We start from the raw sequence: 16,161 nt of genomic DNA on the forward strand, positions 1-16,161 counted from the left end.
TTTGGAAGAAAATCACAAATGTTGAGAGATCAGCTGCTTTTTCATATGTCGGTGTGGTAGGCTGAATAATGGCCCCCAAATATGTCTATATCCTAATCCTCATTCAAAGTTCTTGATACTAAGCTGCTTTCTAATAAGATATAACCCATAAATAGCCTGACTGTGGATCTTGGTTTTCCCAAGTCAAGCCTGTTAACACCTGTTGTCCCACCGTAATTATTAGTAGTTACCTCTTTCAGTCTCTCAAATTTGGATGAAAAATTATCTAGTCCCCTTACCCATAAGCAATCTGGGCAACTTGAATAAAACTGGAATTAGGTTCTAGAATTCAATACTTCAAAAAAATGTAATTGCTTTGTGTAGAAAATATATCTTCACTTGTGTAGAACTTTAATAAGAGAATAACTTGTCAGAGATAATCTCTTTTCCCTTGGCTAGGTGCATGAATTATTTTTCCAGATGAACTGCTTTTTTAATTTCTTAAGACTCCATACATACCACATCAACTGTCCCGTCAACCCAAGATTGGCACTCATATTTGTATTACATTGTATTTTTATCTTAATTTGGAAAGAATCGGCTTCCTTATGGTCTTCTCATTTTGGAATCTTCATTTGCTTACATAGGCTTTGTTTTATGTCCTATAGTAGAGCTTTGTACATTTTGTAAATGGATCTAGTTTATTTCATGTTGACTTTATTCCTAGGAAGTTTACAATTTTTGCTGTACTGCGAATGGAATTCCACCCCCCGCCACCCTGTACGTTTTCTAAGTAGTTATTGCTAGTACAAAGAAAAGCTATTGATTTTTTTGTCATTGAGTACATAGTTTGCCACTGACCATCTTTTGGAACTCAAATAATTTCCCAGTGGGAGTCTTCAGATTTTCAAGCTTTATAGTCAAATGATCGGCAAATAATGATAATTTTGTTTCTTTTTCTTCTAATTGTTGTTGTTGCTTTTTCTTTCTTCACTGTAGTGATTAGAACCTCCAAATAATCTTTAATGATGGTGATGAATTTTGGATATTTCTGTCATTTGCTGAATCCTTTATATATGTCAAGAGACTCTTCAACCCAGGAAAATTCCTTTTTTTTCTTTGACTATTATTTCTCCTCTAGTCTTTCCTTTCTCTCTTTATGGAACTCTTATTCATATACTACATCTCCTAGCCTTCCATCTTCCTCTATTTTCTTTATATTTCTTTACTTCCTTCTTATGTTTTAGGTTTGATTCCCTGGAAGTAGAGCTTGAGACAGGGACTCTTGTACAGGCACTTCCTGAGGTAGTGTTCTCAAGGGAAATCTTTGAAAGAGTGAGCAAAGCTGAATAAGACAGGGAAAGAAGCTGGGCAAAGATAGGGGTTCAGCTGAAGCCTGGCCTTGGCCTAAGACCGCGGGGAGCTCTGACGTATAAATGGTACCACAGGGTTATCCTCTCTGAAAACCAGGCCTAGCTTATGTACCTCCTTGTCAGGTGGTTACTCGCTGGGAACCCTAGCTGAGGCTGAGGGTGTGATTGCTCAAGTCATAGGGGAAGAGTGCAGCTGTGACTTGTTAGCAGCCAACAATTAATAGCAGTTGGAGAATGGGTGCATCAGCCCAACACACCTGCATGAGTCACCAAAAGCATCTACTAAATACTCTACATTTATATGCAATATAAATTGATAAAATATGTAAATATTCTATATTAAGAAATCCTCAACAACAAAAAATAAGCATAATAACAGCGACCACAACAACAAAATTTTCAGCTTCCAAGCAATGTTACAAATAAGTAGTATTTGAAAAAAGTTTCTATATTTTTTTTGAAAAACATAAGCCTTCAAGCTCTTCTTTTCTTTGTAGAATTTCCTTTGGTTTCTTCGAGTGTGTAAAGAACACGAGAAGAGACCTTTAGAAAGAGATTCATTTCTTTCACGTTTATGTTCTCTGGTTGTGCTCCACTTTCATCATAAGAATATTTTTCTATTCTCAAAGATTTTTTCTTAATAAATTTGTTGTAGTTCTGAACCACAAAAGTAGGAGCTTTATTTTGTCATCCTGAGCATCAGTTAATGTTTCAGTCATAGTGGAAACCTGCTGATCTTAAAATGGTCTGAACCTCATAAGCCTCTGAGCAATGTCCACAAGTCATTTTTAATCATAGAGTTTCTAGGGACCAAACTGCTTAATGAGGTCCATTTAGTCTTCTTATATTAGGGGAACAGTTGTTTTAGAACTCTCCAGTGCCTATTATAAAATTACTGCTTATTAGAAAACTATTGCTCAATGAAGCTTCTTTGCTAATAGTAAAAATATGAAATGAATGTGAAAACAACAAAAATATTGTATCATCGGTATGAACATATACATATACATGTAAAATGTAATGTTTTGCTTAGGATGATAAAATCAGCTAAAGGGTTATTTCATCCAAATACTCAAAGTTAAGTCTACCATCTCCCACTTTTGACTGGGGTCCAGCAGTAACCGTCCAAAAAGAGAAAGGGTCTCATCTTTTCAGTGTTCAAGGAGATGGAGACATTTTAGTACTGAGCAACCTGGGTGAGAAAGGCTCTGTGTAGTAGAAGATGAAATGAGTTTCAAAGCTTTCCTCTCCTTCAGAAGAAGCTGCTTTCCTCCTCTGATGCGGTTAGTAGGTGATTGTGTTGTTCAGTGGAGTGGTTAAAATAAGTTTTTTAAAGTCCATCAATATATTTAGATTACAAAATGCCATTGGAATTAGATAACTATCTTCCTGTATCACATTTCTTTTGGGTGAAGATATATTTCTATGATCCATACATACTTGTCTTTAGAAAGAATTTGGTTAGACTGGTGAGATCTTCAGATAATATTTGACTAGGTCATTTTCTTTATGTGAGAGTTATTTATATCTTGTGGAATGTTAAACATATGTTATTGAATATGATATGTGAATGTATACATATAATTATGTGAATAATATACATAAATGTGAATGAAAGGATTAGATTATCTTTAACAGTGAAGTTTTGAAGTTTCAAAGCCTTGTAGATAAAATAAGTGAGCTCAACTTTAAATGTGTAAGGACATTGGAAACCTGAATAAGCCACAAACTTGTTTTACATACTGAGGTAACTCTATTCTAGTATTAGATGTTTGGAGAGAAGAAAGGAAAATAGCCTCATAAAAATTGGAAAATTTATAGGTCTCACAATATTGATTTGTTAAGATTTAATAAGAGCAATATTTGTTTCCTGTTGCTGCTATAACAAACTACCACAAAATTTGTGACTTAAAATAACACAAATTTATTAAACTTTTTTAGGTCAGAAGTCTGTGAGTCTCACTGGGCTAAAAGCAAAGTGTACGCAGAGCTGTGCTCCTTTTGGAGGCTCTAGGAAAGGATCCGTTTTCTTGTCTTTCCAACTTCTAGAGACGCCTACCTTGCTTGGCTTATGGTCTCCTCCTCATCTTCAAAGCCAGCAATATTACATTTCTCTGACCCTTATTCCATCTTCATCTCCCTCTCTCTGACCATAGCCAAGAAAGGGTCTCAGATTTTAAGAACTCATGTAATTAAATTGAGCCCACAGAGATAATTCAGGATAATCTCCCTATTTCAAATTCCTTGATTTTAATCACATCGGCAAAATCCTTTTTGCCATGTAAGGTAACATATTCACAGATCCCAAGAATTAGAATGTTGACATCCTGGGTGGGGGAAGCATTGTTCTGCCTACCACACAGCAGATCATTTCTAGGTGGAGTAAGAGAGATGAGCCTTTCCCACAAAAGTGTCTATTTCTCCTAATACAGTCAACCTTCATAGCATATTTCTAACAATCACATCACTGTAGTATCTCACATAAAGTTTATAATCAACTGAAATTGCAAGATGGTTTTCTATCACTATTCAGGGCTAACTCCTGATTAGATAATATTTATTTCAATATTTTTTTTAAAGAACTCCATTTTTCAATCAATGGAATGAAAATGAAAATTATGATTGATTATTCAGTGTAGCTGATATTCAATGAGGCTTCAAGGTTAGTACTCACAATCAAAGGAGGAATAACTTCTCAGTCTTGAAACAAACACTTACCTCGGGTTCTTAGAAGTGAATTTTAATGGAACATAATTTACTTTTATTTAAGAAAGTTTGCCAAGCTCTTAAAAACCAAAGCATTCTCATGGCTTACAATAAAGGTAAATAAAATCATGCTGCTTTCAGTGTTTACCAAATCCAGCTGGTTAGAGACATTTGTAAATCCACTGTCTATTTTTTCAGTTCTGCAAACGGTTCCTTGATTTCCTCATTTGCACCTCCAGCCTCTGGTTTTTCTTTAGTCTGGAGCCATCAGTTCTTGCAGACTTCGAGCCATGCTTTGCTGTCAGGCTGAAGCTGTGGGGAGACAGCTCACCACTCCCGCAGCACCACACATCTTTTGCTGGGCTTCCCTCCAGGCAGAAGGAAGTGGATGTAGGTCCAAGACCCAGGCAGGCAAACTGATGTTCTTCGAAGCAGGGTTTGGTAGATTTCAGCAATGACAACCACCTCTTTTAATGGAAACAGTAAAATTTAGCCTTCACTGACCTTTTTAAGTTTAATGAAAAACAGTGACCTAGAGAAAAATCTGCAGTGAAGCCAGACTGGAGAATAGGACTAGACATTAATATGCACCACTGTGCATATTACTTTACACTGTGCATTTTACTATGAGTAAAACCTGCAGTTAACAGTGGCAGACAGGAAAACTGACTCATGCCATGACATCTTTAGGCAACTTTCTTAAATAACAAGTAAACCAGAAGAGACAGGAAAATATACAGCAAATGTGTATATATCAGTTATGGATCGTACTCCCATAGAGAAAAGCAGGATAAATCTGAAAATCCTCTTTTGTTCAAAGATGTTTGTGCATTTTTTTAGCTACAGTGTTTCTTGCATGCAGCCAGATTGGGTTGAGTGAAGACCACAATCAGGGTAACCCAGATCCCCTCTAGGCATTTAAATTTCATATGCCCAGACTATTTTTCTGGAATAAACTCTCCATCCCCATTTAGGCAGGGCTATCATCACATGACCCCATCTTGTAGGGTGACCAACAGTCCCACTTTTACACTGGGCTTTCAGTTTTAAAACTGAGACTGTCCTGGACATACCATTTTGATTTGAATGGGTTCCCGAGATGCAGGACTTTTCATGCTAAAACCAGGAAATTCCTGAGCCAGTTGGGACAAGTTGTTTACCCTATCAAGTCTCTTGCCTTGGAGTACACTTTAGGACTACTGTTGAAGCTTTGGGAAAGAGCTGCCCTTTGCTTACTGCAAGGGTGAGTAAAAGTCTTGCCACCTGGGAAAGACCATGTCTGCAGAATGAGGCAACACTGTGAAAGACTCCACTGAGAGGGCATATTCAAGGGAGAAGCGGAATTTAATACTGGTTTCATCCGTAAATTCTGGATATATTCCCTGGATTTTCAATTTCTGTTAGACAGTACATTCCTTTTTTTTTTTTTTCACTTAATGGTTTGATTGGGCATGATTATAGGCCATGTCCATTTTATATGTTCTCACGTAGTGCCAAATTACATTTCAAAGAGGCTACTAGATCAATTATTTTTTTACCATCAGGTAGATGACTATTTTAACCGATATTTGATGTTGTCAGGCTTTATCTTTTGCCATTAGTGTTAAATGCCGATTGATTGTTGATATAGTTTGAATTTCCTTGAATAATAGTGATGTTAAACATTATTTCAACTTCTTATGTTTTTTTTCAGAGATCCTAAATTGAGACTAGTGTTCTAAATCCTCTGACCCATTTGGTGTTGGTTGTTTGCCTTTTCCTAAGTGATTAGTTGGGTTTGATTTTATATATTTGTAGTTTGTTACCTGTTTTTTTAACATTGATTATGATATCTTTAGACATATATAAGTGTTTTATATTGATTTAGTGAAATTTACTGATCTCTTTTTATAGATTTTGTGTGTGTGTATGTTGTTTGAAAAACCTACCCTATTCCTAGTCAGAGATATTTTTCATATTTTTTCCTAAAATTTTTGTTGTTTCTCATATGTAGGTCTTAATTACGTCAGAATTTTGTTTGTGAGCTTGATATCCAAATTTATCCATATGGAAAGTCAACATCATTTATTCCATCCCCAAATGGTATAAAATAACATCTCTTTTTTTTTAACTGAATACACAATGTATGCTTAGGTCTATTTTTGAGGCCTTTAGTCTGTTCCACAGGAAGAAGTTTAAGTTCATTGTATAAAATCTTTTAAATATTTTGGTCAGAACTGCAACTGTTTTGTGGATTTATTTAGGGAAAATTGGTACCTTTAGGATAGTGCTTCAGGTCTTCTTTTATGTCTTTATATAGTTTTATAATTTTCTCCGTTAAGACCTTTTCTAACTTTTGTTATATTATTTCTAGGTGAATCGCCAAATGTCCTAACACTTCAGCTCTATTTTCTTATTTCTGGTAGATTGGAAGAATATTTCTTTATGTATTAGTTTTAGGTTCTGTGTCTAGCATCGACTCCAAGTTTTTTCATGCAGCCTATTGAAGTTTTTTGTGGTCATATCATTTGTAAGTAAAGTCAGTGGTCTTTATTTTGTGTGTGTATATGTGTATATATACATAACATTTTATTTATTGACAAAGATCATCAAAATAATGTTGAATAATTGTGATTATAGTGAGCATTCTAACCTTATTCTATTCACTACTGTGTTTGATGTTAATGAAGATTTTTGATCCATGAAGATAAAATATATTTCCATTTATTTAGATCTTTTATTTCTTCTAAAAATGTTTCATAGTTTTCAGTGTAAAATTCTTACTCTTCTTTTAATAAATTTGTTATTAAATATTTTATTTTTATGGTAATGTGATTGGCATGCATCCTTAGTCAAATTTCTTGGACTTAATCCATAAATAGTACTCCCATCCCATTTACCTGTCCACATACTGCATAAGAAATTCACAAATAACATAAAGCAAACGTGTGTCTCTCTGAAGGCGGTAAGAAGATAGGACTCCAAATTTTAGTCTTTTATCTTTTCGTATTTAGTCTTCCTTCCTGGATTCTCTTCCAGTTAATCTTCCGGCTTAAATTTTGGTGGTTTTCAGAGTTTTCTCCTTGGTCCTAGTCTAATCCAGATCTGTAAACCTTCTCTTGGTGATTGGCCTAACGTCTGGGACTTCTCTCATGACAGGAATTCTCAGATGTAACTCTGGCTCTGAATGCTCTTGTAATCCTGACCTATTAGAAGTTATCATTTCAGTATACATCAGACCCTCAACCACAACACATTCAAAGCTGAACTTCTTATCCTCTACTCAAAATGCTTGTTTCGTTGTCTTGGTTAATAGTGTCACTCACTTTGCAGATTGTTTTTAATGGGCTAAACTTAGTGGTTTGCAAAAATCCTATTTGCAAAAATTTTAATTCTCATCTTCATGGTTCAGGAGAATTAAATACTCTAGTGACAAAGAACAAGAAAAAGAAAGAAGAGTTTAAAAATCAAGGCCTATTTATTGGGAATTTTGGAAATATAATTATTTTGGGATCCATACCCCCAAATGACAATAGGATTCTGGTACCCAAAGAACAAAAGCATCAGCCATCTCTTTTTCCATAACCTCTTCAGACTTCTCCTTCCTATTCCTAGAAAATATCTTGGCTGTAGGATTAACTAGTACTTCAGAAACCCCAGGCTGTGATGAGGGCTTAGATTTTTAAAATGCTCTCTCACCAAGTTCTTGTCATCACACATTGAACTGGCTGCTCGTTTATTGCTTCCTTTAAAGTATTTTATTAGTGTTTGGGAAGGAGTCAGGTTTGATCTCCCATTAACGAATTTCCTCCCAAGACTCAGCTAGTGAAGCGAACTACTATCAATCGTTATGTCTTCTTTAGAGAGGAAATATTAATAAATTAGAACATAATCCTGTCTGGGTCATGTTGACTAGGAAAATATTATTGTTTATTCATCTGCATTTGGGGACAGATATTTCTGTTACCTAAACTTTAGGTATTATTATGGTCCTTGCTTTCGTTTTCTGAAGGAGAAAAAGTTAAAACTCCCTAACTCTCCTCTTCTTTTTGGTTCTAATCCCAAACTTAGATAATTGCCAAATGAACTTTAAAAAATGACCACTAGATTAACCTTCATTCCTTAAAGTGGAATCTTTGTTGTCATTCTCAGCTTCCACTTTTCCTTGCTCTCTATATCCAGTTGTTTTTAAAACCTGTTGAATCAAAAGCAAAAATACTCTTGCTTCTGGTTGGTGTGATATACTCCATAACTTGGCATATTAAGTCTTTCAGAAGATCTGTCTCCCAATTCTTCTCCCTATATCCTACATTGGTGCCTCACTGTTCTCCAGACAGGACTTTCTCATTGACTACTGATTGTATCTACTGATTACTCATCCTGAAAAGCCATCTTCACCATCTCTACCTACCTTCAAAAACTCACTCTACAGGACTGAGCTTAAATGGGGCAGGTAAAGAGGAAAAATATACCATTGGTCACTATATGATAATTTTTCATAAAAGTTCCAAAAGAGTAGGAATCATGTCTGTATCATCTTTGATTCTCTTTCATCCTTCATATTTAAAAGAGTAAATGGCCAGCAGTAAACAAGTGTAATTTGAAATTCAAAACACTATACCATTTACAGTAGGACCCCCCAAATTAAATAGTTAGGTATAAATCTAATACAATATGTACATGATCTATATGAGGAAAATTATAAAACTCGAACAAAATCAAAGAAACTTAAAAAATAAATGGAGAGAGATTCCATTTTTATGGATAAGGCTCAGTATTGTTAAGATGTCAGTTCTTCCCAGCTTGATATATGGATTCAATATAATCCCAGTCAAAATCCCAGCAAGTTATATTGTGGATATCAACAAAGTGGCTCTAAAGTTTTTATGCAGAGGCAAAAGACCCATAAAAACCAACATAATATTGATGAAGAAGAACAAACTTGAAGGACTGACACTACCCAACTCCAAAAACATACTGTAAAGCTACAGTAATTACGGCAGTGAGGTATTGGTGAAAGAGTAGTCCATTGGGAACAGACTGAAGAGCCCAGAAATAGACCCATGTAAATATAGTCAATGGATCTTGGACAAAGTAATGGCAATACAATGGAGCACAGATAGTCTTTTCAACAAATAATGCTGCAACAACTAGACAGCCACATGCAAAGAAATGAACCCAGATACAGGCCTTATACCTTTCGCAAAAATTAACTCAAAATGGATCATGGACCTAAATGTAAATGAAACCATAAAATTCCTTGGAGATAACACAGGAGAAAACATAGATGACCTTGGGTATGGAGAAAACTTTTTAGATAAAATACCAGAGGCATGATCCATAAAAGGAAATAATTGGTAAAATGGACTTCATTGGAAGTAAAGCCTTCTGCTCTGCCAAAGATAATGTCAAGAGAATGATAAGACAAGCCACAGACTGGAAGAAAATATTTGCAAAAGACACTTATAAAGGGCTGTTATCTAAAGTATACAAAGAATCCTCAAAACTCAACAATGAGAAGATGAGCAAACTGATTTAAAAATGAGGCAAAGACCTTAACAGATACCTCTGTTAAGATACACAGATGGCAAATAAGCATAGGAAAAGAAGTTTGACATATATCATTAAGGAATTATAAATTTAGAAAATAAGATATCCCTACATACCTATTAGAATGCCCCAAATCCAGAACACTGACAATATCAAATATTGGTGAGAGTGTGGAGCAACGAGGACTCTCATTGCTAGTGGGAATGCAAAATGGCACGGTCCCTTTGGAAGGTAGTTTGGAAGTTTGTAACAAAAATAAAATACTCTTATCATATGATGTAATGATCACACTCCTTGGAATTTGTCAAAAGAGGTTGAAAAATTATTTCCACCCTAAAACCTGCACACAGATGCATAGCAGCTTTATTCATAATTGCTGAAGCTTGGAAGCATCTAAGGTGTCTTTCAGTAGGTGAATGTATAAACAAACTGTGGTACATCCTGACAGTGGAACATTATTTAGTGCTAAAAGGAAATGAGCTATCAAGCTGTGAGAAGACATAGAGAAAACTTACATGCATATTATTAAATGAGAGAAGCCAATCTGAAAAGGCTACAGACTGTACAATTTCAGTTTCGTGACATTCTCAAAAAGGCAGAACTATAGAGACAGTGAAAAACATCAGTGTTTGCCAGGGGTTTGGGGGAGGGAGGGATGAATAGGCAAAGCACAGAGGTAGGGCAGTGAAGCTATGGATACATACCATTATAAATTGTCAAAACACATAGAATGTACAATATTTAGAGTGACGCCTAATGTAAACTACAGTTTAGGGGTAATGATGATGTGTCAAAGTAGGTTCATTGGTTGTAAAAAAATTGTACCACTGTCCATGTGAGGAGACAGGGAGTATATGAGAACTTTCCATACTTCCCACTCAGTTTTGCTGTGAATCTAAATCTGCCCTAAAAAATAAAGTTTATTAATTAAAAAATTAAGCTTTAGCCCAGGGATTAGGAAAGGAAACCATAACTTAAAGTACCACTGAATTTGTGATAAATTTCTAAATTTTAATTTTAAACTTTTTATTACTTCTAAACTTTCTTGGCCTAGACTCAAACGCAGGCTGAAATCAGAAACTGCGTACTGGGTGTGGACAGAAAAAGCTCCAGGAGAACTCCTCCATTTCTGATCTGAGTAGCCTTCTATGGGTGAGAGAGAGTGAGTTAAACCTTCTATTTCTGCTTTATTTCATTCTCTCCTATGGCAGTGATCATAGTAGTGGTCATACAGGCCACTAAACTCAGAGGAATGGAAACCCTTCTCTCTGACCAGAGGAATATGTTCCCAAGAGCATGTGAGAAAAATCTCCATTGCTTCTTTATTTCTCTATATCTTCATGTTGGTAGGTCCCAGAGGCAGATGCAGTCAGGGAAATCTGTGACAGAGAGAAAAATTAAAGCCTTGGCTCTCTAGTCAAAGATGAGGAAAGGAGTCCCTGTGATATGGAAAGTGTCAAGGAAAAAGCAGAAAGGAAGGAGTTTAAGAAAGTGATTCCATAAATTTGTATGTGTATTTCTGAGCTACAGATGTATGGATCTGATCTAACCAGCCTACCACAGGCTTTGAGAATTGAACTACTTGTGTAGATCACTGTGCATGTCCTAGAATGGCAACTGTGTGGCACACATGCAGGACAGATCTGAGTAGCACTGCAAAAGCTTTGATAAATGGACTGAAGGTGGAGCCACAGCCCAGGAGGACAAATAGGAACTTATGGTCCTAACCAAATCAGGCCAATTGCCTGTTAAAATAACAGGAACAACAGCAGATGAACATTCTGCACAAAATTTAAATTAGACCAATAGTCTCCTAATTTTCAAAATGCCCAGTATATAACCAAAATTACTAAACATATGAAGGACCAGGAAAATAGCAACAATTCACAAGGGAAAAGAAAATCAACAGACTCCAAACCAGAGATACCTTTGATGTTGTAATTATCAAATAAAGACTTTAAAACAACTATTATAACTGAGCTCTATGAAGTATGGGTGGCCATTCTAGAAATGAACTGATGTATAGAAAATCACAGCGGAGAAATAGAAGCCATAATAAAAACCCAATGGATATTTCCTTATTAAAAATATGATAACTAAAATAAAAACAGTAGAATGGAGATGACAGAAGAGTCAGTACACTTGAACACAGGTCAATAGGAATAGCATACTCTTATGTTACGTCTTAAAATTTAAAACAAAAAAGAGTACAGGACACATTTCTTTGCAAACAGCAATGTAAAAAATAAGAAATCAGCGAAGTAGAAACCAAATGCCAATGTGCCCTATATATAAAATTTCTTTTTATAAATCATCTTTGTTTGAAAAAGAAATCAGTGCTGAAATTGAAGAATATCAAGAAAATAATGAACCATGGATAGGCTACAGATAAAACTTACATATATGGCTAAATATATTTATGGTAAAATTTATTTCTTTGATTCCTTATATCTCTAAAAGTGAAGGAAGTAATTTAAATGCAGTTAGCACTCACCTTGCAATTGCATGAGGAATCATAAAATGCAGTGTAAAATTAGCAGTAAGAAAATATTTAAAAACAGAAATTAATGAAACATAACTGAAAATGCAGTTTGTAAAGGGAGAATACTTATGTGGAAAACTATAAATTAGATAACACATTATGTAGCCTAATGTTAAAAAAAGAGTCATAACAAATGAAATGAAGACGAAAAGTAAAACACAGGGATACAATCAAAAGAAGCATTAGAGAATAATATGTTAAACAAAATGCAAATAAATTTAAATTTTCAATTTGATTTGAGAAAGATGTTAAATCTATACTGGTTAGTACAGATGGAATAAAATTTAAAGATTATCCAAAATTCCACTTCAAAATCAAATCCATGTGGGAATTTGTGATTTTGCTATTGTTATCTTAATATCTTAATATTATGTTATCTTAATTTCTTAATTTTGCTATTATGTTATCTTAATATGTAGAATTAGGAGATAAATCTTTAAAGAACAGAAAAATCATAAAAACATTAGCTCTTCTCTGCTCCATAGCCCCAACCAAATAAATAAGTAAATACACAAAGAGTACCAGGCTGTGCACATCCGACAACTTCAAAGATGCTGTATTTCAGGCACAAAAATTCCAGTGTTAACAAGGTATTTGAGTTTATAAATGTAAAGCTCCTTTGTTTTTTATATTCATTCCAACATAAATAGCAAAATTTAACCAAAAGATCACCAAAAGAAAACTATAAACAGATTGCATTTATGAATTTTAATAAGAAACAATCTTAAATAACATGTAACAATAAGTATAATTTTGAAATCAATTAAAAATAATATGACATGACCAAATGGGGCTTATCTTTAGAAATACCAGATGTTAAAATATAAGGAAATTAATTAATATACTTCATATTTTTTAAAGTGAAGGGTAAAAAAATTATGCAGTCAGTTCATTGACAGCTGAAGATGAATTTTATTAAATCATTTACCAATTTAACATAAAACTTATTAAAATAGAAATAGATACTTATTTGCTTGATTTTTATAACTATTTATCAAAGCCAAAAGTACACAGAGTAAGTATTGAAAAACAAGAATAATAAGACAAAAATACCCACTAATACTATCGTTATTTAAATTTACTCTGGAGATATATATGGTGGTTAGGAAAAAGGCAAAAGGGCATAAAATTGAAAAGGAACGACATTTTCATTATTAACAGGTGATTGCATAGTTGGTAAATTTAAGAGAATAACCTGAGCACTGTTAGGAATACAGAAACAGTAAGAAAGTTCATTAAGATGTCTTATTCAAAATTAGTATTCAAACCTTAACAATTTCTTTCATACAAGAAGTTTTAAAGTAAAACAGATGAGAAGATATTAATTACAAGTTAACATAAACATATAAAATGCAAATAACCTGACATGAAGTGTGTAGAATCTATATAAAGAAAATTATAAAACTCTAGTAAGAGCTATAAATATAGTCTCCAGTTACTGAAAAGACATCCCCTATTTCCGAATAGAAAGACCCGATATTTTACAGATGTCAATTGCACCAAACCTGATCTGTAAATTTAATGTGATACTAATACATATAGCTGCAGAAATTTTTGAAAGTAGTCAAGCTGATTCTAAAGTTAAGTAAACACATTAGGCAGGAAAATTATGTAAAATAATAATGTGATTAGTGAGTATTTTTATCATGTATAAGAGAGATTATAAAGCTACACTGGTTCGAAATATTTAGCCCTGGCTCATTAAGAAACAAGCAAATCAATGGAACTCAATAGAGAATAAAGAAGATAAAGTAAATACATATGGAAACTTAGTATAAGATTGTAGAATTTTTAAGCATTAGTGAAAAAATAATTATATAATAAATGCTGTTGTGACAACTGACTATTTAGAAAAGAATAAAACTGGATTCCTACTTCTTGAAACAAAATACATTACAGATTAACTGAAATATGATGATATCTTGAGATATTAACTCTAGCAAATATTTATTTCATTCTGGCTCCCCAACTTTTCCCATCATGGAAGGGACAGTTATTATTCCACACTAAAAGAAACACATTCTAAATTTGAATTTATATATCTTCCTCATCATGCTTCAACAGAACCATTATCCATGAACATATAAAACTGTTTCTGAGCAATTAACTCAATTTACATGTATCATGCAGCAATGGGCTGACGTTCATAGAATTTACTGATTTTTCTGTGTACTCTAACACCAAAATACAGCTACCACGATAATCATTTGGACATTTGAAATGATAAATTGAAGACGGTTTTGTAAACTTGGTATCAGACCTCATCTTGACAGATCGAAGCCTCTCAAAGGGGTATATTAAATATATACTCGAAGCCGTTGACCAGCACATGACCACAATACATAAAGAACTGCAACTGAAAGTGAGAAATGCAGTGGCACCACTCACAATTGTGTCTACTGACCCACTTGCAAAATTTTTCCTGTGACTTGGGCTCTGCTCGTTTAGAGGTCTTACTGTCTAAAGAAAACAATGCTTCCACCAGGGGAGCCCAAGCTATGTCCCCTGGATTAGAAGCTGATATTGCCATTTGCCCATTTCAGGCTCTGTGACACCAGAGGAATAGATAAAAGAGGGTATCTATTGTTGACTGAGGTGAGTAACCCTGACAATTCAAGAGCAATTGTGTTCTGGTTGCAAAGGAAAGTGTAGATGAAACAAAGGGCTAACCTGAGGTCTCTGGGTCCAGTGGTAAATGTTAATGGAGACCATGGCGACCACAGGCAGAACCGACAAGTGCTCAGATCTCTCAGACTGCACGATACCAGATATAGAACCCCAGTCAACCGAGGGAGCCACTGAAGTAAAAGATCATATAATAAGTGGTAGAGGAGGGAAATCATAAACATACAAACAGGTCTCTATAACAGTTGAAGATACTTGCATTTTCTTCCTTGCTATATAATTATATATATATGTATTTTTTTTTCTTTTATATTATGATGGCAGTGGTGAACTTATATCACTTGCTCTCTATATTAAAGAATACTCATACGGAAATGTGATGGAGGAATGTGTGTCTCCCAGGAGATCCTGGATTTAGATCTGGAGGCAATAGCTGATGATATTTGAATTTATGCCTTTTAGAGAGTGGTTACTTGCATTTGTTGTTGTTGTATGAGGACTACTTGAGCTTGACAGGATTGAGTTTGTTTTGCTTAGAAGCACAAATAAACATACTTACTTTGGACAGCCAAAGGTGAGGGAACGTAGTGTACATCTATTGTTTTATGGGGTACCAATCATATAAATGTCCATCCTGCATTTGGCAATCCCTCACTTTATGTGTCATAGTTGACTGTACCGTGTAATAGCTGAAAATGCCAGACACTTTCCTTGGCAGTTTCCTTTCCATTGATGGCCTGTGACTTTGATCACCAAAAAAATAGGCTTTTATTCAATTACTTGTGACATAAAGAGGCAAGTCAACCAATAGATTTTCATTATGGTCAACTACATGGTAGTAGTTGTGGTAGTGATTTCTATTTTTCAACAATAGCGATGACACAGAAGGTGTAGTGGTGATGTTCAGTGGCCTGTGATGTGGCATGTAAGCTGTGGAATCGGGACTTGGTGGAGGCAGTGGTGATATTTATGGTGCTCTAGTACCTTGGCTTGGTGTTAGACACTGTTTTTGTTTGTTTTTGGTTTTTTTATAAATTTCTTCCTTGCTTCCTTCCTTCCTTCCTTGACTGTGTTGGGTTTTCATTGCTGTGTGCAGGCTTTCTCTGGTTGGGGCACCTGGGAGCTACTCTTCATTGTGGTGCGCGGGCTTCTCCTTGTGGTCGTTTCTCTTGTTGTGGAGCACGGGCTCTAGGTGCACGGGCTTCAGCAGCTGTGGCGTGCAGGCTCAGTAGTTTTAGCGCATGGGCATAGTTGCTCTGCGGCATGTGGGATCTTCTCGGACCAAGGCTCAAACCCGTGTCCCCGGAATTGGCAGGCAGATTCTTAACCACTGCTCCACCAGGGAAGCCCCAATTTTAGACACTGCTGAATTTCCCTTCTAGGTCCTCTAGCTTTCCTGAAGATTGG

General features: G+C 35.0%; 1 pseudogene; it reads right to left on the reverse strand.

Annotated features, from left to right (window-relative positions):
• Positions 1 to 14,841, reverse strand: part of LOC137221009 (small ribosomal subunit protein eS7-like) — an 82,736-nt pseudogene extending 67,895 nt beyond the window's left edge.
• Positions 14,842 to 16,161: the final 1,320 nt, after the last annotated feature.

Source organism: Pseudorca crassidens, chromosome 3 (assembly GCF_039906515.1).
Source record: "Pseudorca crassidens isolate mPseCra1 chromosome 3, mPseCra1.hap1, whole genome shotgun sequence".
NCBI lineage: Eukaryota > Metazoa > Chordata > Mammalia > Artiodactyla > Delphinidae > Pseudorca > Pseudorca crassidens.